Raw genomic sequence first — 12,546 nt, forward strand, 5'->3', positions numbered from 1 at the left:
GACTGTTATTTGCGTTCAGTGATCGTTTTATTGCTGTACTATGACACCAACCATTAACTAGGCCTTATTATGAGTGGTTCAAGAGCAGTGTTTGACTATTTTAAACAATAAGTTCAAAGTTGTAGTTTCCAGAACTGACTGAAAAATATGCTACATTAACATTCATATACTATACAGTAGTTTTTATTATCCATTTTGTTGGCTTCTGAGAATATGAAATATACTTATTCATGTCACTGAGGGAGAGTGGGTAATGTATAACGTTTACATTGTCAGGATATGTTATTGGTAGCCATCAGGGTTCCTATGAGAGGAGAAGAGACACAGTCTGGTACCAATCACCATGACAGCCTTGAATTGGGGAGTGAGCACTTTGGGGTAGAGGTCAGGTCAGATGAAGAACAGATATCACTAAGGTTCTGTTTAGCAACAGAGATGCATTGGCTGTTCAGATGTGTAGGAAAAGACTGCATAGGAGAAAGGGCTAAATCAGTGCTTGTGTGAAATGTCGTTGTCTAATGAAGCTGTATTGATTCTCTGGGAAGAATAAACTTGGTTTAAGCTTTCATAGTGTCCGAGTTTACTCTGAGAATTAGAACCTAACACTATGCAATAGATTGTGAGGTCAGCAGTAACTTCTATATACACAATTAGTACAATGCAATGCAGCAGATGGACTACAGTAGACACACATTTTACTACCACATCTCATATGTAATGTACTACTCTGTATGCACTGAATATATGCTGATTGACTCTCTAGTCTAACTGGCAAAGTGTCAGCTTTGAGCCCATGTAAACTCCAAACGCGGGATGGAGGGGCTCGGTAAACGTGGTGTGGAATGTATACAGGTGGGTCACTGTCACTGGCGACACTGTAGAAGGCTAGAGTGCCAGCCGGCCAGTCCAGACACACCCCAATTATTTTTGAGGAAGTGGAGTGGCTAATTTAATGATCCTCCCATTGTGACAGAAGTGATAGCCTTCACGATGACAGACCAAGCTAAAGGACGTGTTATTCATCCTGATCATGCTTTCCAAGCCCTCGCCTTTCCTGTTGATTATTTTATATGTGGCTAGTAACAGTGTGAAGTCAGATACTCTTTGCCCAGAGCTTGGTGACACTGCTGAATTCTATCTGGGTGATCAAGAGGTTGCTGGTTCTCTACGTTTCGCGTCACCTCTCGGTTCCCCTTTGAGAGTGACAGGTGTGGGTGCGCTCTGTTTGGGTCCAGACTGAGCAGAACGGCATCTACTGACAAGTTTGAGGGCAATAAGAAAAATGGCTAGTGTCAGGCTTTGTGTTTGGGTAAACGGAACACAACTGAACCAGTGTATTACTTTATACAAGAGTGTACAAATTCTCTCACGTTAATGTTAACATGTGTAAAATGTTTTGTTTGACTACTTGTAGCCCACATTTAATTGTAATTCCTATCTAGCACAGACTTACATTTTCTCGGCCCTGCATTCCCCACCGTGATCCACTCTGTGGAGAAAATCGAAGGCCCAGTCAGTGATTCAGATTCAGTCAATATAGTTTGGTACAGAAGCGCAGAAACCCTGAGATGGTAAAAAGATTTTCTTCAGTATCAAGGTTTTGTTCTTTCTTTTGAGTTTACCTGAGTTTCTTCAGCATGCTGTGTGGATCTTCCAGTACAGCAGAGAGCCGCTTCACTCCAGAGTCGCCTGGGTGATTGTAACTCAGGTCCAGCTCTTTCAGGTGTGAAGGGTTGTATCTCAGAGCCGAAGCCAGATAAATACAGCCTTCCTCTGCAGGTTGTCTGGCTGTAGAATCACAAAGAGACAAAAATCAAGAACTTGTCCCCTTACTAGCATCTGATATGTCTTGAAAAACATTTCCCTTTAGAGAAATGTCAGATTCTCAGAAAGCGGATTAAACAAAAGAGAAGGGTGCGACTTTGCATTCTAAATTTTTTTTTTTACAGCAAATCCATCGAGGGGGGGCGGGGGGGTTCTTTTGTATGTCCAGGGAGTTTTAAATGCACAATTTGCGGGTTAGGGGAGTTCTGGGTGAGGGGAGTTTAGCCGGCCGGGATGTCCTTGTCCCATCGCGCTCTAGTGACTCCTTGTGGCGGGCTGGGCACATGCACGCTGACTTCAGTCGCCAGCTGTATGGTGTTTCCTTCGACACATTGGTGCGGCTGGCTTCCGGGTTAAGAAGCAGTGCGGCTTGGCAGGGTCGTGTTTCGGAGGGCGCATAGCTATCGACCCGTACGGGAGTTGCAGCAATGGGACAAGACTGTACCTACCAATTGGATATCACAAAATTGGGGTACATCTTTAAAATAATAATGCAGTACAGTTTCACCCTGCCATTTTGCTTAATCAGTATCTATCATTACTAAAATGATACACCGCAAAGCTGCTTTTACCCCAATCTCTGTACTTCACAATGTATGTCTCTGAGCACAGCAGAGACAAGTGCAACTCATGAGTTTTGCAGGTTATTGTCTCGTAGTTCCAATTCTTTCAGCTTTGAGTTGGATGAACACAAAACTGTGGCCAAATCTGAACAGCATATACTCCGTCAGACTAAGAGACAGAGACGAGGTAGAATATAAAGGTTATATCATACCTGCACAGGCCCAGAAATGCTATAAAGTGAGGCATTGCAAGCTGAGGCAACAATTACTTGTTATAAAATTGACACTACAAAAATGTTTCTAAATGGATTTTTTTTGCCTTCATGGAACATTGTGCCTTGTCTGTATGGTACACAATAATACTCACTGCAGTATCTCTATATGACAGTGGACTCGTCAGTCCAGCACAGAGCAGTTTCACTCCACAGTCCCCAAGGTTGTTGTAGCTGATGTCTAGCTCTCTCAGGCATGCGTTTTGAGGCATGAATGCTGATACCAGGGTTTCACGACATCCATATGAAAGGTAACAGCCAGCCAATCTGTAGTAATTAGTTTATTTAGTATAATGGTACCCTTGCATAAATATTAGTGAGGTGTTGCATGTTTATTCAAAACATGTACTGCTAGTTCACCCATACTATTGATAAACTCCACAAATGGCAATATTACTACCGGAATTGTTGAATAAACTGTAACGGCACTTACCCTAGGTTGGCTAGTTTGCAATGTGGACTTCTCAGGCCATTTCCCAGCAATTGAATCTGTCACCCAGGTTGTTGTCGCTGAGGTCCAGCTCAATCAGATGGTGACTGGAGAGCTGAGGCCAGAGTTTCTAGGGATTCATGTGTCAGATTACAGCCAGACAATCTATTAGGAAGAGGGAGCGATACTGAGGATAATTTATTTACATGTTTTAAAGCAAACAAAATACATTACGTTCACCGCTAGTCAGAGAAATGTGGTCGCAAAATCCGAAAATATGAAGTCAGGATGATGATGATGATGATAAGCAAACATTTCCACTCACGCTAGTTTCTCTAGCCTACATTGTTGACCCAGAAGTCCATTGAGGAACCACGCTCCAGATTCCTCCAAATCATTGAAGCTGAAGTCTAGTTCCCAAAGTGGACAGCTCTGTCCAGCAGCAAACGACTTCTTCATCTCTGACCTCCCAACGTTATTGTAGCTGAGGCTCAGCTTTGTTAGCGTTTTTGGATTGTGTAAAAAAACAAGAATTGTGTGATGGTTGGGGATGCAGGGTAACAACATAACAAGTATGCATGCTCTTGTTCTTCAACGGCACTGCTATATCTGAATTGTGACCATGCTTATGCATTTTCTATTTCTTCTATAAGAAACATTTTAGTTTAGCCCTATCCATATAGGCCAATTCCCACGAGTGTTAAGGACTATTCGCATGTGGAAAAGGTAAGCAATACAACACATCACCACAGTATCTAATGCTGCATACACTGACACTGAATAATACTATATAAAAGTAGCATAAGTAAAGTACATGTCAAAAGTTTACTCTTTTTTTTGAATCCCACTCAGGTGAATATTGAGAATTGGTTCCGATACTGTACTTGTCTCTCGAGTTAATGGGATTGTAAAATAGTACTTGTGAGTTGTAGACATGTTTTCTAATGTTATCAGTAGAGTTCGACCGATTAATCGGAATGACCGATTTAATTAGGGCCGATTTTCAAGTTTTCATAACAATCGGTAATCGGCATTTTTGGACACCGATTATGGCCGATTACATTGCGCTCCACGAGGAGACTGCGTTGCGGGCTGACTACCTGTTATACGAGTGCAGCAAGAAGCCAAGGTAAGGTGCTAGCTAGCATTAAACTTATCTTATAAAACAATCAATCTTAATAACATAATCACTAGTTAACTACACATGGTTGATATTACTAGTTTATCTAGCTTGTCCTGCGTTGCATATAATCGATGCGGTGCCTGTTAATTTATCATTGAATCACAGCCTACTTCGCCAAACGGGTGATTTAACAAGCGCATTCACGAAAAAGCACTGTCGTTGCACCAATGTACCTAAACATCAACGCCTTTCTTAGAATCAATACACAAGTAGATATTTTTAAACCTGCATATTTAATTAATATTGCCTGCTAACGCGTTTCTTTTAACTAGGGAAATTGTGTCACTTCTCTTGCGTTCTGTGCAACAGAGTCAGGGTATATACAGCAGTTTGGGCCGCCTGGCTCATTGCAAACTGTGTGAAGACCATTTCTTCCTAACAAAAGACAGCAAACTTCGCCAAACGGGGGATGATTTAACAAAGGCACATTTGCGATAAAAGCACAATCGTTGTACGATTGTACCTAACCATAAACATCAATGCCTTTCTTAATCAATACACAGAAGTATATATTTTTAAACCTGCATATTTAGTTAAAGGAAATTCATGTTAGCAGGCAATATTAACTAGGGAAATTGTGTCACTTCTCTTGCGTTCATTGCACGCAGAGTCAGGGTATATGCAACAGTTTGGGCCGCCTGATCGTTACGAACTAATTTGCCAGAATTTTACATAATTATGACATAACATTGAAGGTTGTGCAATGTAACAGCAATATTTAGACTTATGGATGCCAGATAAAATACAGAACGGTTCTGTATTTCACTGAAAGAATAAACGTTTTGTTTTCGAAATGATAGTTTCCGGATTTGACCATATTAATGACCTAAGGCTCGTATTTCTGTGTTATTATATTATAATTTAGTCTATGATTTGATAGAGCAGTCTGACTGAGCGGTCGTAGGCAGCAGCAGGCTCGTAAGCATTCATTCAAACAACACTTTCCTGCATTTGCCAGCAGCTCTTCGCTGTGCTTCAAGCATATCAACTCCCGAGATTAGGCTGGCAATACTAAAGTATCTATTAGAACATCCAATAGTCAAAGGTATATGAAATACAAATGGTATAGAGATAAATAGTCCTATAATAACTACAACCTAAAACATATTTATTTTATTTTTATTTCACTTTTTTTTTAACCAGATAAGCTAGTTGAGAACAAGTTCTCATTTACAACTGTGACCTGGCCAAGATAAAGCAAAGTAGTGCGACAGAAACAACAGAGTTACACATGGAATAAACAAGCGTACAGTCAATAACACAATAGAGAAAGAAAAATCTATATACAGTGTGTGCAAATGGCATGAGGAGGTAAGGCAATAAATAGGCCATAGTAGCAAAGTAATTACAATTTAGCAGATTAACACTGGAGTGATAGATGAGCAGATGATGATGAGCAGATGGTGTGCAAAAGAGCAGCAAAGTAAATAAAAACAATATGGGGATGAGGTAGGTAGATTGGGTAGGCTATTTACAGATGGACTATGTACAGCTGCAGCGATCGGTTAGCTGCTCAGACAGCTGATGTGTAAAGTTAGAGAGGGAAATGTAAGTCTACAGCTTCAACGATTTTTGCAATTCGTTCCAGTCACTGGCAGCAGAGAACTGGAAGGAAAGGCGGCCAAAGGAGGTGTTGGCTTTGGGGATGACCAGTGAGATATACCTGCTTGAGCGCGTGCTATGGGTGGGTGTTGTTATCGTGACCAGTGAGATGAGATAAGGCGGAGCTATACCTAGCATAGACCTATAGATGACCTGGAGCCAGTGGGTCTGGTGACGAATATGTAGCGAGGGCCAGCCTTACCTGGGAATAATTGAAGAATCATGTTAAAAGGAACCACCAGCTTTCATATGTTCTCATGTTCTGAGCAAGGAACTTAAACGTTAGCTTTTTAACATGGCACATATTGCACTTTTACTTCTCCAACACTGTTTTTGCATTATTTAAACCAAATTGAACATGTTTCATTATTTATCTGAGACTAAATTGATTTTATTGATGTATTTTATTAAGTTAAAATAAGTGTTCATTGTTCATTCAGTATTGTTGTAATTGTCATTATTTTTTATTTATATATATATATATAAAAAAAATTTTTTTAAATCGGCCGATTGTAATTGGTATCGGCCTTTTTTGGTCCTCCAATAATCGGTATCGGCTTTAAAATCATAATCGGTCGACCTCTAGTTATCAGAGTTGTTTAAAAGCATTTTAATCTAATACTAAAGTAGAATGGTGTAAGTCCAAAACAGTTCATGTACACACCACTTCACTTTCACAAACTAGAGCTGTAATAGCTAGCTACATCACCAACATCTTTAGACCGCACCACTCATGCATCAAACTACAACACAACCAGTGTATCATTTTTAAAATGTAGACCTATCCTATTTACATTCAACAAATCCAACAAAATCTATATGAACGGACACCATTCCTAATGCCTCGTAATGGTACAAATTAAAAAAAAAAAAAAAAAAAGTGCATAGTTAATCAATGTGTGGCACTAGTCTTCTGTAATCAATATGTATAGATTCATCCATGGTTAGATGGTTTCATGAACTCCTTTTTAAAGGTTTTAATGACGTTGTAACAATGTCTGCAACAAGGCCCGTTACAAGTTTGTCTGTTTTAGGTGTCAGATTTTGTTGACATTATGAGCTATGCAGCGGTATACAGTATTTATTGTTATTTATGAACATTTTTATTTAAACAAATGTTTTATTTTAATGTATGAACATTTATACATTTTCAGCTACATTATGTAGAACTAGAGTTTAGGAAAACAGCATGCATAACATGTACATGTCGGTTGTTTTGCTCTAGGATGCCCACAGGCCTCACAAGACTCGTCTGAAGGTTCCCTGGTATAAGTTGGAAAAAATGTATGGAAGTATACACTACAGTACATGACCAAAACTATGTTGACACCTGCTCATTGAACATGTCATTCCAAAATCATGGTTATTAATATGGAGTTGGTTCCCCCCTCCACTCTTCTGGGAAGGTTTTCCACTAGATGTTGGAACATTTCTGCGGGGACTTGCTTCCATTTAGCCACAACAGCATTAGTGAAGTCGGGCACTCATGTTGGGCGATTAGGCCTGGCTCGCAGTAGGCGTCCCAATTCATCCCAAAGGTGTTTGATCGAGTTGAGGTCAGGGCTCTGTGCAGGACCATCAAGTTATTCCACACGGACCTCAACAAACCATTTCTGTATGCACCTCGCTTTGTGCATGGCCGCAATGTCATGCTGAAACAGGGAAGGGCCTTCCTCAAACTGTATGCTGTAGTGTTAAAATTTCCCTTCACTGGAACTAAGGGGCCTAGCTAGAACCATGAAAAACAGCCCCAGACCATTATTCCTCCTCCATCAAACTTTAAAGTTGCCACTATGCAGTCGGCAGGTAGTGTTCTCCTGGCATCCGCCAAACTCAGATTCGTCAGTCGGACTGCCAGAATTTGAAGCATGATTCATCACCCAGAGAACGCGTTTCCACTGCTCCAGAGTACAATGGCGGCAAGCTTTACGCCACTCCAGCCGATGCTTGGCATTGCGCATGGTGATCTTAGGCTTGTGTGCGGCTGCTCGGCCATGGAAACACATTTCATGAAGCTCCTGACAAAAAGTTATTGTGCTGATGTTGCTTCCAGAGGCAGTTCGAAACTCAGTAGTGAGTGTTGCAACCAAGGACGGACTTTTTTTTTTACGTGCTACAGCACTCGGCACATGGTCAACAATGATGGCGCGGACTTCATTAGGCTTCATTAGACACAACAGTTCCCTGCCGTCTGCCTCCCCCTCTCTGATGCCCGCCTCTTTGATGGGCCCCATGCCCACCTCTCTGACGGGCCCCTTGTCCACAAGCTCTTTGGTTTCTTCCTCTCCCTTGCTGTCTATCCTGCTCCATGTTGAAAGAAATTGCAAGTGTTCACACACACCCTTTTATATGGTGACCAATTGTGGTGACCACTATGTGAAATCAATTAGCAGTAACGGTTATCATGTATCATACCTAGAACTTAGATGTTTATACTTTACAAACACACATTTTATTTATGTAGTTCTCAATATCCATATAGTAGACAAACTAGTTTAAAATCTATAGGTTTACCAAACGGTTAAGTAATTAACCATTAAGTGCAGTTGGATTAAGTGGTGGTCAAATGTATTTAAACATGACAAGAGAATTATATGAATAAGTATTGTGAGCATTGTATTGTGAAAGGCAATTACTTTATATGAAAGGTATTTCTAGATTAAACACTGATTAGGTTTGGTGAAAAAGTAACTGATTTTGTGTGTAATTAGTCAATTGAAAATGTGCTTAACGTTTTGAAAAAAACAGCCTTTTTGATGATCTGTATTGAGTTTGGTACTAAGAGTTGTGAAATTTCACCACATACTTGTGAAAATGGTACCAAAGCGATTAAAAAAAACGAAATACAATTTCCTGACCTTACTGTATCTCTCAGATATAGAACAGATACTTCAGAAAATACTAACCAATCACATAAACCCCCACCATGTCAACATAGGCCCCAATACAATAACCCCTTAATCACCCCACCAAAACCTTTCACAACATGTCTGCACACAGAAATTAGGACCCCTCCTTATAGCCTCGATACTGTAATCAGAACAATGGGTGTGATGTTTACATACAACATGTGGTAATGCCCCAGCCACTCAAGAAAATGGGTGTGATATTTACATCCTAGGAGGAAGTCCCCGCTCATCAATCAACAAGGTGTGAAAAACTGCCTACAATAACTACTAATAATTTTATTTAATATAGAATCCTCCCCTGATATCAGTTTGTCATTGGAGGAAATGCTCAAAGTCCTTGTATATCTTAGTAATTGGTGATTTTAAGGTGGTAATACTAATGACATAAAACTAAGGGAAACATATTTGTAAAAAAAATATGTATTTTAATAACGTTTGTTTCTATGGATCGATGCAATACATGAAATAACTTTCTAGCATTCAAAATAATAGATCTCTTAATCCCAAAAACATGTCACTACAACTCTACTCATCACAAGCTTGTACGAACCATCCTGATCTCACAAGATGACTTTCTGTTTCTCTACACAGATATAGAATGTAAGCTTGTTCAAAGATAACTCATCACTACTGGGACAACCCAATTTGCTTATAAAATAAAGTTTTGCAGTATAAAGACCTTGCATGATGTTTTATCACTGATAAAGGGAAAGGGGGATACCTAGTCAGTTGTACAGCTGAATGTATTCAACTGAAATGTGTCTTCCCAAAGAAGACACGTACAATATAAAATTAAAAAAACATGTATGAGGTCTAACTATTTAATTTTAGGGGTTTTTATGGTTGCAAGTGACACAAATGCCACCGCAATTCAAGAACGACCCACCTAACAATTAATATCTTAGAGCTGATGACTTGAGGAAGATTCATTGTGTTGTTCCCCGGCTCTCACCCCCAGAGACAGTGGCTATATTTAGGAGTTCAGGATGGGTTAGCCTGGTGAACACACAACACACACAGACAACACACATGAACCTGTTTGACTGGTTACTGTGAATTGGCAAGCAGACATTTCACAGAAAAGGTGTCTCTATTGGGAAAAAAAAAGAATTTCATTACAAAATGTATTGTTGTATTTTTTTTATAAATTACTGTGGTGAAACAATTTTCTATATGCATACAATTTGATCACCACTCTGAAAATCAATAAAAGCAGTGTTTTTCATGTCACTGCATCCGATATGCTATAGTGCAGGGCTCTCCAACTCTATTCCTGGAGAGCTACTTACTGTCCTGTAGATTTTCGCTCCAACCCTAATCTAGCACACCTGATTTTAATAATTAGCTGGTTGATAAACTGAATCAGGTCAGTTACAACTGGGGTTGGAGCGAAAACCTACAGGAGGGTAGCTCTCCAGGAACAGGGTTGGAGAGCCCTGCTATAGTGTAATACCCTGTTATGTTTTATATGAATGCCTTTAAAGCGTATAACAGTTTTCTAAAAACTTACTGAAGATGAAATATGTATAAAGAGCACAAACCTCAGACAAACTTTTCAGATGTTTTCTCCAACACTGCTGCATCTGTCTGTTCCTCTGCCTCTACGCCTCATAACAGGAATCTGAAGTTTCGTTTTTGAATACAGAGGGGAGCTCGGGTACATACAGTTCCTTGTTATGGAAAATTACCTAATAGCCAGACTGCATCCGAAATGCAACCAGTTTGGATGACAAATGAAGATAATGTCACACCCTGATCTGTTTCACCTGTCTTTTGTGATTGTCTCCACCCCTTCCAGGTGTTGCCCATCTTCTCCATTATCCCCTGTTTATTTATACCTGTGTTCTCTGTTTGTCTGTTGCCAATTCGTTTTGTTCACGTTGGCTGAACGCCATGACTGGGCATTGGACATTTTGCTGGAGGAATTCCGTGGGTTGTTTGGGAGGCAGCCTACCACGGTGGTAACACCTCTGTAACCCAGCTGCTAGCAGCGCCATCTCATTGGTTACTCTACCTTCTCAGGAGCCCCAGGAGGAAATTCGACTTTGCTTGTACGTCCAGGGATTTCACTTTGCCTCCAAGTCATCCCGGAAGTCCAAGACGATCCCATTGCCGAGAGAACCCAAGGCTTCCTGAACTTCCCTGAGAGTCGCCGACGACTGCTGACTCACCGCTTCCCGAGCGTATGCAACTAGGTAGAGCTGGGCACATTCTACTGTGGGGAAACCAGTCTAAATCTCTCTGGGTCCTCATTAACTCTGGCTTCCGAGCTGAACAGCCCCTCTCCACTCCCATGGATGTTAGAGCGCTGGACGGGCGCTCTATAGGCCGGGTCACTCATATTACCACTCCCATCAACCTACAGGTGTCAGGGAATAACAGCAAGACTATTAAATTCCTGCTCATCAAGTCTCCTCAGATTTGTGGTTTTGGGGTTCTCTTGGCTCCAGCGACACAATCCCCTCACCAACTGGTCTACTGGTGCCATCATGGGCTGGAGTCCATTCTGCCATGGCCAGTGTATGAAGTCAGCGCAACCTGCCCCGGGACATCGTTCTGGGGGCTCCGAAGGTGCCCCAGACCTCTCTGCCATTCCCGCGGTGTACCAGGACCTTTGGGAGGTGTTCAACAAAGACTAGGCCACTTCGCTTCCACTGCACTGACTATATGACTGTGGGATTGACCTTCTCCCTAGCACCACTCCGCCCCGGGGACGACTGTACTCGCTGTCGGGACTGGAGACCAAGGCTATGGACACCTACATTGGGGACTCCCTAGTTGCAGGATTTATATGTCCTTCGTCCTCTCCTGCTGGCACAGGATTCTTCTTTGTGGAGAAGGACAAAGCATTGCGCCCGTGCATCAACTACCGGGGACTCAATGGCATAACGGTGAAGAACCGCTACCACTCATCTCCTCGGCCTTTGAGCCACTCCAGGGGGCCACTGTGTTTTCCAAGCTGGATCTACGGAACGCATACCACCTGGTGCGGATACAGGAGGGGGATGAGTGGAAGACCGCCTTCCACAAGGCCAGCGGCCACTACGAGTATTTGGTCATGCCATTTGGCCTCACCAACGCCCCTGCTGTGTTCCAGGCTCTGGTAAATGATGTTCTCCGTGACATGTTGAACCGGTTCGTCTTCATTTACATTGATGACATCCTCATCTTCTCCCCGCGCCCCCCAAGAACATGTGCTCCACGCCCGACAGGTTCTTCAACGCCTCCTAGAGAACTAGCTGTTTGTTAAGGCAGAGAAGAGCGAGTTCCATCGCTCCACCATCCCCTTTCTGGGGTACATCATCTCTGTTGGGAGTGTCCAGATGGATCCCGGGAAAGTGGGAGAGGTGGTGGACTGGCCCCAGCCTTCGCCCAGGCTGCAGTTGCAACATTTTCTGGGATTCGCCAACTACTATCGCCGCTTCATCCGGGGTTACAGCACGCTGGCTTCCCCTGTCAGCATTCACCTCTCCCAAGATTCCGTTCACGAGGCCCCCTGCTGCTGACCGGGCGTTCCCGGGACCTCAAACACCGCTTCACCACTGCTCCCATCCTGGTTCATCCTGACCCTTCCCGTCAGTTCGTGGTGGAGGATGATGCGTCTGATGTAGGAGTGGGGTTGGTCCTGTCCCAGCGTTCTGCCCTGGACCTGAAGCTACATCACTGTGCCTTCTTTTCCCATCGCCTCAAGGCCACGGAGAAAAACTACGATGTGGGAAATCGTGAGCTTCACACAGTGAAGATGGCGTTGAAGGAATGGAGG

The 12,546-nt window shown here is 42.3% G+C and overlaps 1 long non-coding RNA gene across 4 annotated transcripts; it reads right to left on the reverse strand.

The window, feature by feature from the left end:
* Nucleotides 1–8: 8 nt before the first annotated feature.
* LOC115175847 (uncharacterized) lies at nucleotides 9–10,585 on the reverse strand. 4 transcript variants are annotated; one of them, XR_003872111.1, is made up of 7 exons: nucleotides 10,325–10,585; nucleotides 3,093–3,254; nucleotides 2,755–2,926; nucleotides 2,397–2,556; nucleotides 1,623–1,788; nucleotides 1,454–1,489; nucleotides 9–1,255 (listed from the first exon to the last, which is right to left on the reverse strand). It is a non-coding gene; the product is annotated as an uncharacterized LOC115175847 (long non-coding RNA). The 4 variants fall into 4 exon arrangements; XR_003872112.1 differs by lacking the exon at nucleotides 10,325–10,585 and adding an exon at nucleotides 3,415–4,103; XR_003872110.1 differs by lacking the exon at nucleotides 10,325–10,585 and having other exon boundaries at nucleotides 3,093–4,103.
* Nucleotides 10,586–12,546: the final 1,961 nt, after the last annotated feature.

Source organism: Salmo trutta, chromosome 36 (genome assembly GCF_901001165.1).
Source record: "Salmo trutta chromosome 36, fSalTru1.1, whole genome shotgun sequence".
Taxonomy (NCBI): Eukaryota; Metazoa; Chordata; class Actinopteri; order Salmoniformes; family Salmonidae; genus Salmo; species Salmo trutta.